Here is an 11,479-nt window from a genome sequence, read left to right on the forward strand (position 1 = left end):
TATTAGAGAGGAAACCACGCCTCCAAAATGGTGTCACTTGCATTAAAGTCCATGATACCAAATCTAGGCTTAATACTTGTTCTAATTATAGTTCAACCTTCCCCAGAAATGTAATCTTCATTAACCAATCTGGAATTTTTTGGTCAATGCCAATGAAGTAATTTGTCAAATGGGTCCTCTACCCACCACAACTCCCGAAAAGGAAGAAGAGGCAACCTGCTTAGTAAAGCCTTTGCTCTTCTCGTCCCCAGTAAAAGAGGTCCTGGTCTAAAAATAATTCTTTTCTTTTGCTAATGACTCCCCTGCCACAGTCTTCTTCCCATAGAAACCTTCCATTCTGCGCTACCCCTTGGCGTGCCCTTCTCGTTGAAGAGTAGGCACTGATTACGCTTGATTTGAGGGTGGGGAGAAGTTCAGTGACAGTAGAGGAACATCCGTCCCACAGGAAAAAGAGGACAGAAAAAGGAAGAAAGTGCATTTGAGCAGAGGAAACAGGAGAATAACAAGATCCTCTGTGATACTTCCCCTTTCTCTTTGTTAAGATCAGATTTGACTCATGGATGATTATTGAAGAAACCAAGTGAAGGATCAGAGCTAAAAACTACATAAATGGATTCAACAGAAACCCACTGCAAATGATCAACATTCTCTGAAGTGTTAGGCAGGTGGAGTGCACAAGACACTATATCAGGGTCTTAATTCACGAAGGAATATTAAATCTGGTGAGAAAACAAGTGACATATATTAGGTCTTCACAAGACAGCATTATGCTGTGATGTAATGCATTGCTAGGTCTGAGAACTGCAAGGGTCACTGGAGTTGATTTGTCCAGCCTCTGTTAATATTTAGGTGCTCTATGCAATATCTATGCTGATGATAACCCGGCTGATGTGTGAAAATCTCAAATGAACATCATACTATGCCTGCTGTGGACATCCTTCCAAAAATATTATTCTAAACTCTGCTTGTCAAAAGGAAGAGTCTTAGAAATATTCCAATACAATAGTTATAAGGCCGACAATGTTTCTCTTAGGAAGGATTGGAAATTAATACAATGAAGCACTGCATTGAAAAATGGCAACAAAACAGAGATGGAGAGAATCGATTAAACTAGGGTTGGGAATATTATACAATAAGAAATGGAACTGGAGTAAAATAAAAACTTGGAAAAGCAACCCTGGAAACTAGAAAATAGTGGAAGAAAGTCTTCAAATAATATGAAAATTATTTTTAAGCTGTTTTTGATTCTAACAAGTTAGGGACTTTTTAAGACACTTAAGGACTCAACAAATGTATGTCCCTGGAGCCCTCTTAGGAAACTTGTGGAGCATGAACAACAATAACAAAAGGGTAAAACTAAAAAAGAATGTATGAACTATAGGAAACAGGAAGTACAAAACAAATAAAGAGCAAACAGAAGTTTCAGAATAACAGCTCAGTCAGAGCCTAACGAGAAACAATCCCTGAATGCAGCAGGCAAGGGGAAGACAGTCTCCAGGAGAGAAAGTTAGACAGACGGATAGGTAGATGCATATATACTTACATGCAAACTGAAAAGGAATGAGGGAAGAAGGAGGTAAAAAGGGAGGGAGGAGAAAACAGAGGGAAGGAGGGAGGGAGGAGAAAGGGAGGGATGAATTGGTGGATTATATAATATGTTTTGGCATCTGGAAAAAAATATTGATTGGTGTGTGACAGTTTTATGGAAAATATGAATAAATACATAGGAAATTCTGAAAATGAAAAAAACTCCATTACTCTCATAACTTTAACAACAACAGAAGTTGTTTTAAGAAAAGTTATCATAGTAAAATATGTGGCCAGTCAACACACAATATTTCTACAATTACAGTAATTAAATCCTACTTACCGTTGTAACATTTTCTAAAATTATTATTTTATTTTATTTTATAAATTTGGTGTGGTAACTGAATATCCACATTAGGAGAATAGGTAAGGGCAAGGAGGGGGAGGTGTTTTCAGAAAGCTGAAGCTTCCTGTCCTGGAAGCATAACTCAACAGATACACTGTCTAAAATGTACAAATCAAGACATGGCAGCACACATTATAGCATAAAAACAGGGAATTAAATAAGAGGGAAACACATTGAGAGAGGCACAGGGTGGTGTTGGGGGGAAGAGAGATGAAGCCAGTGTTTGCTCTACTGCTTCATATGCTTCAGTGGTGTTTATTTTTTAACCTTTGCTTTAAACTTTAAAGTATCCTTAAAACATCATTGTTCATCGTTAAATTATTTCTGACATATGGTTAAATTAAAAAACAAGGAAGGAAAGAATATGAATAATGTTTTCCCACTTTAGTAAACACCACACACGCACAGCACAACACACTTGGGTATACTTGGAAAGTATAAGCAGGGAAGAGAAATGGGCTGTTCTGGGGAAAGGTTCCTGGCCTTGAAGGTGGGTGGGAGAATTATCTGTTATCATACACACTTTGATAATGTTTGAATTCTATTTTTTATAAAATATGGTTATTTTAATTAAGATATGTATTAAGACACAAGCTTTTCTTTTCTTTTTTTTTTAACAAAAGACAATGGAGATTGGTAAATGTAAGTGGAGGAAGGCCAATACTTACAAAAATGTGTTACTGTTGTGTCCTTAGCTAGCTCTGCCATAACTAAACAAGATAGGGTGGCTTAAACACAAAAACATATTTTCTCAGTGTTCTGGAGGCTGAGAGTCCAAGATCATGATGTTGGCAGGTTTGGTTTCTCCTGAGGCCTCTGTCCTTGGTGTGCAGATTGCCACCTTCTTGCTGTATCCTCACATGGCCCTTTCTCTGTGTGTACATATTCCTGGTGTCTCTTCATCTTCTCATAAGTACGCCAGTCATACATGGGGGTAGGGCTGGCCCATGTGACCTTATTTAACATCAGTGACCGCTTTAAAGGTCTTATCTCTAAGTGTAATCATGTTGGGGGTAAGGGCTTCAATATATGAATTTGGGGGGAACACAGTTCAGTACATTACATTTTTGTTAGATAGATAGCATAGTGGGGCTTCAAAGACAGAAGACAGGAGCTTGAGTTCTGCATTCAGAAGCCAGTTTCCCCCTACTACTAACTATAGTATATGGGAGACTTCTCCAAAATCTCTTGTCTCAGTTTTCTCATCCATAAAGTGGTGATAATAACAACTTCAGATTATGTTGGGATAAAATGTGATCATGTATATAAAGCAAATAACTGAGTACCTAACATTACAAAAACACATCTTTATAAACTGTGGTGATTATTATTACCATCATAGAACATAATTTAATAGTGTACCCAATTAATATAAAAATATGTGACACAAAATTGCTTTGCATATTTTATAATTAATTTTCTTGTGCAATGAGAAACGGGTGTTGTTTTTGCTCTCCTCAGGGTCTGTTTGTAGAAACCCATAATGGTTGAGCCTGGGACACTATCCGCCTTGGGTTCTCACCCTAGGGGACATGGTCATTAAGGAGGCAATACAACGGCATCTCCGGCTTCCTTGCTGGGCACAGAGAAACAGAAGGTGTTGGTAGAAGTGGGGGCTGTCACAAGTAAGGGGGGCATCCACTGATAATAAAATAATTGTATAACAAGGGTTAGATGTTTACTGAATGTCTTTGCATCTCTGAGTCTCTTTTCTAAAACTACCTTCTCTGGCTCTTTTGACAACTAAATAATGCCCAGATGCAAAATATTCTAAGTTTTATAAAAGTAAATACATTAGAGACACTATTCTTACTGCTTACTTGGGGTCCCCTAAGGAGGAGGAAATTTTGCCTCCAAAGTGCCATTGAACTTGAGCTGCAATAGCAGCTTTTCTCTGGATCTGCAGCCTACCTGCCTACCCTTCAGATTTGGACTTCCTGACTCCACAATAGTGCAAGCCAATTCCTTCAAAGAAATCTCTCTCTCCAACTACACACACACATACACACACACCCTGCTGGTTTTGTTTCTCTGGAGAACTCTGATTAACACAATAGGTAAAGTGAAAAGAGAAAAATACTAGGCAGGACTGATGACCATTCTGTCCTGTGGCAGGTCAGGAAGTTGAGCTATCCAGTTAGGGCTGAGGGGTCAGAGAAATAGGCTTCAGAAAGATGGAGTCTGTGATATATATGAGATTCATTTTGATTTTGACATTAGCCCAGTAAACACCAATCAGATTTTTCTGTCACATCCAAAAGTTTCTTATCAGGTGAGCTAATCAATATTCCCTTCATAAGAATTAAGTCTACCATCACAGTCTGTGTGACATAAAAATTATTTCCTCTAGAATATTCCCAAAATGCTTAGGGTCTCAATTAGATACAAACTGCATAAAGCTAAGAACCACACTTTGTCCTTTTTTCTTCTCTTTTCCTCTCTCTTGTTTCCCAGCACAGGGCTGGCTGCAAATACAGAAGGAATTTAACAATGCACACATTAAATACCCCTGAGGAATTACAAGACAAATGCACAGGGTTAGCGGACTAAACTCCAAGGCTTCTGATGCCGAAGGCATTGTGTCCCACCGTGCGCGGTGTCTCTGGCGAGTGCTCAGCCCTGGCGTGTTAATAGGCCAGCAGTAAACAAACAGTGGTGACCCTTCTAAGTAACCTCACAGGGTCACGGACAGTTCAGAAGTGATGCAATCAAAGACCAGAAACACAACTTTGCCTTTCCAGAAAGGGAACTCGGGTGACTTTCTCCCAAAAGGAACATGCTCCCTTGTGCAGTGAATGAAATGTAAGGCCTGATGAAATTTTCTCCATGGGTTTGGCTTTTTTGAGACGTGAGAAATGGCAATTAGATGAATTCCTGAAGCAGCTGAATATGGATACCTAAGCATACCTTTACTGAGGTAAAAATCACAACAGGATCCAACACAAAACAAAGGAGGCAATAAAGGCACTGTATATAGTCATGTTGAAGACGGGCATTTTAACCTAAGAGTTTCACCATGAATCGAATATATTTTAATAGCTTGAAAAGAAACAGCATTTAGTTTCATTCTGATGAGGACGAAGCTTTGCTTCATTTGACCAAGGGTGTTTAAGATTTGAACAATAATGTGTAATATAGAAAGTCTTTAACGGCAACCTTTTCCATTCTAACGAGTGTGTAATATTGGTTTTGCAATCATTTAGTAATTATATAAGGAGGACATATTTATTACGAATTATTGATTTTATAATTACCGCTGCTGGTATTCACATTATTACACAATGAAAATCTTTTAATATACAATGCTCTTCACCCTCAGCTGGCGAACAGACAGTGCAGTGCAATTTAGAGAGTAGCCAAGAATAGATTTTTATCGGTATTTTATTTTATTTTATTTTTTTGCCAACCAACTAAATGGTTCAATTTCTGAAAAATATTGCTAATAGCGCTTAAGCAGGGAGGACTGTCCAATTTCAAGGTCATTCCTAGCAGTTGATTACAGTCACCCAATGAGCACAAGGTTCCTGTTTAACTGTTAAGTTATTTTTGCTGCACTCATTGCTGGGAATTAAAACTTATGGCTGTAAATTTGCTGCCAGCTAAATAGACATCAAAGGCCAAAATCATACACTGGATCATGACACATAAAGATATATCTCTTATGAAATTGATTTTCCTCCATGTGCACGGCAGCTTTGCCTTACTCCCCTAGTGGAGTTTAGCACCGGAAATGTCTAGGCAGGCCAAGAGTAATACTCAGTATAGTTTATATTCTGGGCAGAAAACTCCTTTTATTATTTTTCCCCCCTCTGTGAAGATGTGCAAAAAAGGTTGTCTAAGCATATATTTTGATTTCACTTGCCAGCGGATTGTGAATAGTTGATTTAAGGTCACTGTCACCCCCAAATGGGAAAAGATTAGGTTTCTGAGGACCAGAAATATTAAAAAGTCTGCCCAAACAATATTCGCTGCTCACCAGAATTTAAAATTGCTGATTTTCACACCAGAAACATCCCATAGAGTTTTGTAAAGGCTGTAAATCTATTAGGCTGTGTTAATCCATCAGATTTGCACTATCCTGAGGATAGGAGCATCCAGTAGAATTACACAAGCTTGATTAGTGGTTTTCTCTTTTCTGGATATTGTGTTGCTATTAGAGAGGAATCTATATTTTTTCAAAGAATGTACATATGTCTAAGTGAAATACCTGGACAATCAAATTATATTTTAAATGTGTTTGGAGAGAGGTGTTATCTCTGGGCTTCTATGTTGGATAGGTTTATAGTCCTGGGCTCTGTGTATTTCTCTGTTGTGACTAGAAACTCATCATTAGACTTCCATTGGAGACAGGAAACGGGCTGACCCCAAATACCCTTCTTTCATCTGCAAATTGAGGCTAGTTGTTATATTTCACATGGAAGTTAAATTCCAAACTCACCAGTCTGACTTACAAAGCTTTCTAAATTCTCACTCTAACTTTATTTTTCTAATTTATCTCTTACTACATTCCTCCTCACAGCTCAGTCAGGTTTAGCTTTTCACTTCCTGTTTTAGGACTTATTTCCAGCCCATTACTTCAGTTTCTTCTCTCAGTCTCTCTCTCTCTCTCTCTCTCTCTCTCTCTCTCTCTCTCTCTCCCCCCCCCCCTCATTCATTGGCTCTTGATTCTTCACATACCAGTCTGGCCTCATAAATTTCTCTTTCTCCCCCTTAAATTTGCACCACTCACTGAAAGACTTGGTCATTCTCTAATTCTCTTATTGTCTGCCTGCTTTAGGTGTTGATTTGCAATGGCTTCTCTGTCTAGCAGAGAGATTTTTTTTTTTTTTTTAAGGATGAGGAAGTAATCTGCTCTTTTGTGAACACACAGCTTGGACCACAGCAGTGTTTACTAAACGCTTTTTAAATTACATATAATGGGATTAAATACTGGGATGGGATTCTCGCAGTGAATAACAGGGACAAAGAACAATCTATGAAAAGCCTTCCACCCCATGGGTGTTCCCTAACTTGATAGAGTGATGACATCTTCATTAGCTACACTTTGGTCAGTGACCTAGGACACAACCCCTCCCACCTTAGTGTAAAGGAGAAGCACATGCGATTTACTGAATATGCCACGTAATGAGCTTTGTGGTCAATATTATTTATTTTACTTAAATCTTTAAGTAATTCTGTGAGGTAAGTTTTATAACCTCCATGTTATAGACTAAAAAATGTTTTTCAGAGAAATTAAGTAATGTATCCAAGGCCATAAAACTAAAAAAGCAAAACAAAGCAGTAAAGATTTGAATCCTGCCCATCAGGTCCCGGTTGGATTCTACATTGCTTTCCCTGATATTCAGCAATGTAAACAAGGGGCTTCTAAAATGTAAGTGAATAAATATTTTAAGAAAGTCTTCAAAAAGGTGTATTATATCCCTTTGTCACTATTAATAGCATGTTTATCATTTTCCTTCTTTCACTTGATTTTCTTCACTCATTTTCACCCATACAAATGCTAAGAACCTTTCAGAAACCAACACCACTGTCACCTGCATATCAAATTTTTTATGGCTACTTCAGGCCACATTAATTTAATTGTCGTCATCACAAATTATCATGTTATTATTCTATTTCAGAAATATTCTGATTGGTTTCCTGGGTCACCTTATGATTAAACTCAGGTTTGTTTTTTATTAGAGATGAACAAGTTTATGCCAAGGGACTAGAATTATTATTATTATTATTTTTTAATGTGGCAGAGAGTACTATCAAACTCCAGCCAGAGAGGCAAGCTCTACTGGTGTGAACAGAAGTCCTGCCATGAACATAGCACACTTCTGACTCTCAGAATTTCATTGGCTTCCACCCTGAGCTTTAATCATGTAAAGAGCACTAGAATGATTTGCTGAAGACCAATTATAATACGTGAACCTTGGAACTTAATGATTGCTGGCTCTGGCTAAGTTTAACCTTTTTAATGTGTATAGATCCATAGCTAAAATCCAAACCCTCTTACACCATGTACAACTCATGCACACACACGCACAACTTTTAAAGTAGGCTCAACCATCTAGCATTCTAACTCAGAGTCCATTCAGCCTCAGAGTCATGATTCTGAAAATAGCAAGGAAGGATTGGTTAGGTTTGTACAGCATTCAAGTTGATTGTGGTTATTTGATTGTGTCCTATAAGCCTTTTTCCTCACAATATCATGTAGTTACTTGAAGTAGAATCAACATCATGAAATTTCTTTCTTTTTTAAAACCATATGAAACTCAATACATGATCACAAAATGCAAAAGGTATTCAAGAGGTATTGTTTACCTGAGGAACCTGCCCCTCTACCCATCATGGTTCATTCACATCAATAAATGATTGCGTATGGAGACTTAAATAAGGGCATCTCTTTGTACCAGAGCAGCAGTGAAGGTAGATTGCATATTATGTCACCTAAGGTAGAAGAACTGGGAGTTTCCTTCTTTGATTCCCAAATGTTTGGACATCAGAAACAGCTGAGGATTTTGTTGAAATCTTGGGTATCTCTACCCCATCTCATACTAATTTAAACAGAATCATTTGGAAAAAGAATTAAGTAAGGAATGCAGCATCCAGAGTCTAACAGTGGGTTTTCCTCAGCTCTCATGAAAGTTAAGAAGGTCTCAGTGGGAATCATTTGTTACCCACCAATCATTTGTTTCCCTAGAACTTGTGATTCTCTTCCTTGTGGTAGAAAAAAGGGATCAGCCCTTGCCGCTCCTCCCCAGCTAGAGAGAGAAACCCAGATATACTGTGATGTTATAGAATACCCTGGGATATTGATATTTTCTCTTTCCCTTCTTCTTAGTCCCATGTTTCAGTGAGTTAATTTATTTCTTTTATATTTATGTGGTACCTACTCTGAGTCTGACACTCTTCCATGTACTAAGGATACGGAGGGGAATAGGAAAAATAATAGTCAGGGAGTTTCGATTCTGCTGGGGAATACAGACACAAAATTAAATATATATACATATGTAAAAAAAAAAAAGTTTCTAAATTCTGAAGGAAAAAAGAAAAGGTAAATCTTGGGAAAATAAGAACCCAGGGAGATAACAAAGGAGAATTTCTGGAATAATTGAGTTCTTTTAAATTACAGGGTCACAAAAGGTCTTTCTGAGAAAGTAGCATGGAAGAAGTAGGCATAAAATGCCCGGGACTCTGGGGTTCCAAGCAGAAAACAGCAGGTATGAAAGGCCTCAGATACCAGTAAGTTCTTTTGGAGCTCAATGAAAAAAAGTGAAAAGTCTAAAGAAGGGAAAAAATGAGATAATTGCTTGAAATCAGATAGGCAAGGCCAGGTGAAGTAAGGTTTTGTGATGATAATAAGGAGTAGGGATTTGATTTGAAGTGTAATTGGAAGCCATCTTAGGGTTTCAAAGAAAGAAATAACATGGTCTCGCCTACCAGTTGAATGTGTACAAGATTCTAAGTTCTGGTTAATACTGTGGAGAGTACAATGATGGAACAGTCGGTGGATTTTACAATTTCCTTCTTCATTAGTATTCTGATACAGAAATCTTACTAACAATATTTTGGGCAATATAGAATTGTGTGGATTTACCTATTATGTATATACATAGTAAGTATTTATGTATTTCAGGAAGATATTCACATGCTTATAAAGGTTACCAAGGTAAGACACATATCCAGTTGGAATGTTGTAAGTATTTCTTATGAAGCTCTTTTGCTTGGATTTATGACAAAGTGGAATATGGATGGCTTCCTTTCATTTACACAGTTTCTAGAGCAGCTTATTACCATTCTATGTTCCAAAATAGATTTTTATTCTCCCATCTTCTAAATATGTGATTGTTATTTATGTACCTTTCATTTGTCTCCAGATGTTCGGCTTAGTGACACTCAATCAAACTAATGAATTATGAAATGAAACTAATAGTAACTGAACTTTTCCAAATCACTGAGACAGAAAAAAATATAGAACTCTTTGCTGGAACTCCAGGATGGTGGAAGCTGGCCACACAGCTTGCTCCAGGGCCAACACCTTTGAGTTTGAGAGCTAGTTCATCCTCTGAGGCTTCGCATCACCTGGTCACAAAATTAGGTACAAGCTGGGTGTTGAACATTTTACATTCCAGTCTGGCATCTCTTCTCGGGATGTGAGGGGCTTTGATTATAGTTACTATAGAAACAGGGAACTACTATTTACCTCAAATTGGCACCTATGGCTATTTTTGAAATCTGCTGACATTTTGATCAACCTACTGAGAAAAACAGTATCACTGAAAACCCTTTCTGAGACAAAAAGACATGCCCTGCCTTATAGGACTTAAAAATAGAAGTTATTTAACTAGCAAAAATGGGTTTATTCAGGAATAGCAGAGGATTATAATTCAAGACATGTATGCTATGGCAAAACCACAGAGAAAATGTGTAGTTGGGAGGAGCAGTTGTAAACAGAGTCCATTGGAGGAAAGTGGAAGTTCCCAGTGCAGTGGCTTTTCATTGGCTGGGTTGTGACAGCCTCTCATTGGTGGGAGAGGAGAAAGTCTGCTTTCCTTCTGCTATAGCAAGAGAATGTAAAACATTTTCTTATTGGAGATGCAAGACATATCTCTTCCAGTTTGGAGTAACCAGCAGTGAGTGGTAGGATGTGAGAGCCCCCCCTACAGGCCCTCTTCACTCCAATCTTGGTTTGAGGTCTCCTTCATTAATTTTCACATCATCTAATTAATTTTTCTTCACTAAATAATCCTGTTTATTGAGCCAGCCATTCAGTATATGTCTACACTTTACAAAGCTTTTCGAAAAAAGTACATCTGTGTTTCTCTCTGAAAATGCATCTCACAATCCTAACTGTGTCTATCTGAATTTCTTTTTTCCATGATGATAGAGTGAAAGAAATGGTTAGCTGGATGTGATAGGATAATCCATTTTCAAGTTTTGTCATATTTAGCCAAGTTGACTTGACTATGTTACTGGGAGTACTTCACCTCCTTAGGGCACGGTTTTTTCCATCTGCCGAATAAGGAGAATGTAGTAATTGATTTATAAGGTATGGTCTAATTCCAAATATTGTGGGGTGTTTTTGCCATGATTGTGTTTGTTTGGTTGCTCCCATCTATTATATATTAAAAGTCTTAAAAAAGAGTCTTGCTATTCCTCTTTATTATAGTGTTTTACATATATAAAGATTAGCATGGATATGCCACTCTACAGTGTATTTTCCTTTAAGACAAACTACTGTGTTTACTTTCATTAGTTTTCACAATTTGAAGGTAGGAATGCCAGGCCAGGCAGACCGTTCTACAGAATGGTCCTTCCTTCTTGCTATTTTTATGAATACTTCCACTGCTTGCCAATCCACAGAACTTCAGAGGGTATCCTGAGAACCGGAGATTCTAGTCAGTACTATGCTTTTTATTACTTTCCACTTTTTATTTCTGTTTATGTCTTTCAAAGTACACCCATGTTCTTTAGCTTTAAGACTAAGCCTTAATTTGCCAAACCAGAGTCCACTTGCAATGTTAAAGGAGATCTGTACTATATTGGACAGAGTCCCAC

The 11,479-nt window shown here is 37.7% G+C and overlaps 1 non-coding gene across 1 annotated transcript; it reads right to left on the reverse strand.

Annotated features, from left to right (window-relative positions):
- Positions 1-7,666: 7,666 nt before the first annotated feature.
- Positions 7,667-7,807, reverse strand: LOC118619440. Its single transcript, XR_004957215.1, has one exon. It is a non-coding gene; the product is annotated as a small nucleolar RNA SNORA62/SNORA6 family (small nucleolar RNA).
- Positions 7,808-11,479: the final 3,672 nt, after the last annotated feature.

The sequence above is a fragment of the Molossus molossus genome, unplaced genomic scaffold (genome assembly GCF_014108415.1).
Source record: "Molossus molossus isolate mMolMol1 unplaced genomic scaffold, mMolMol1.p scaffold_m16_p_6, whole genome shotgun sequence".
Classification (NCBI taxonomy): Eukaryota; Metazoa; Chordata; class Mammalia; order Chiroptera; family Molossidae; genus Molossus; species Molossus molossus.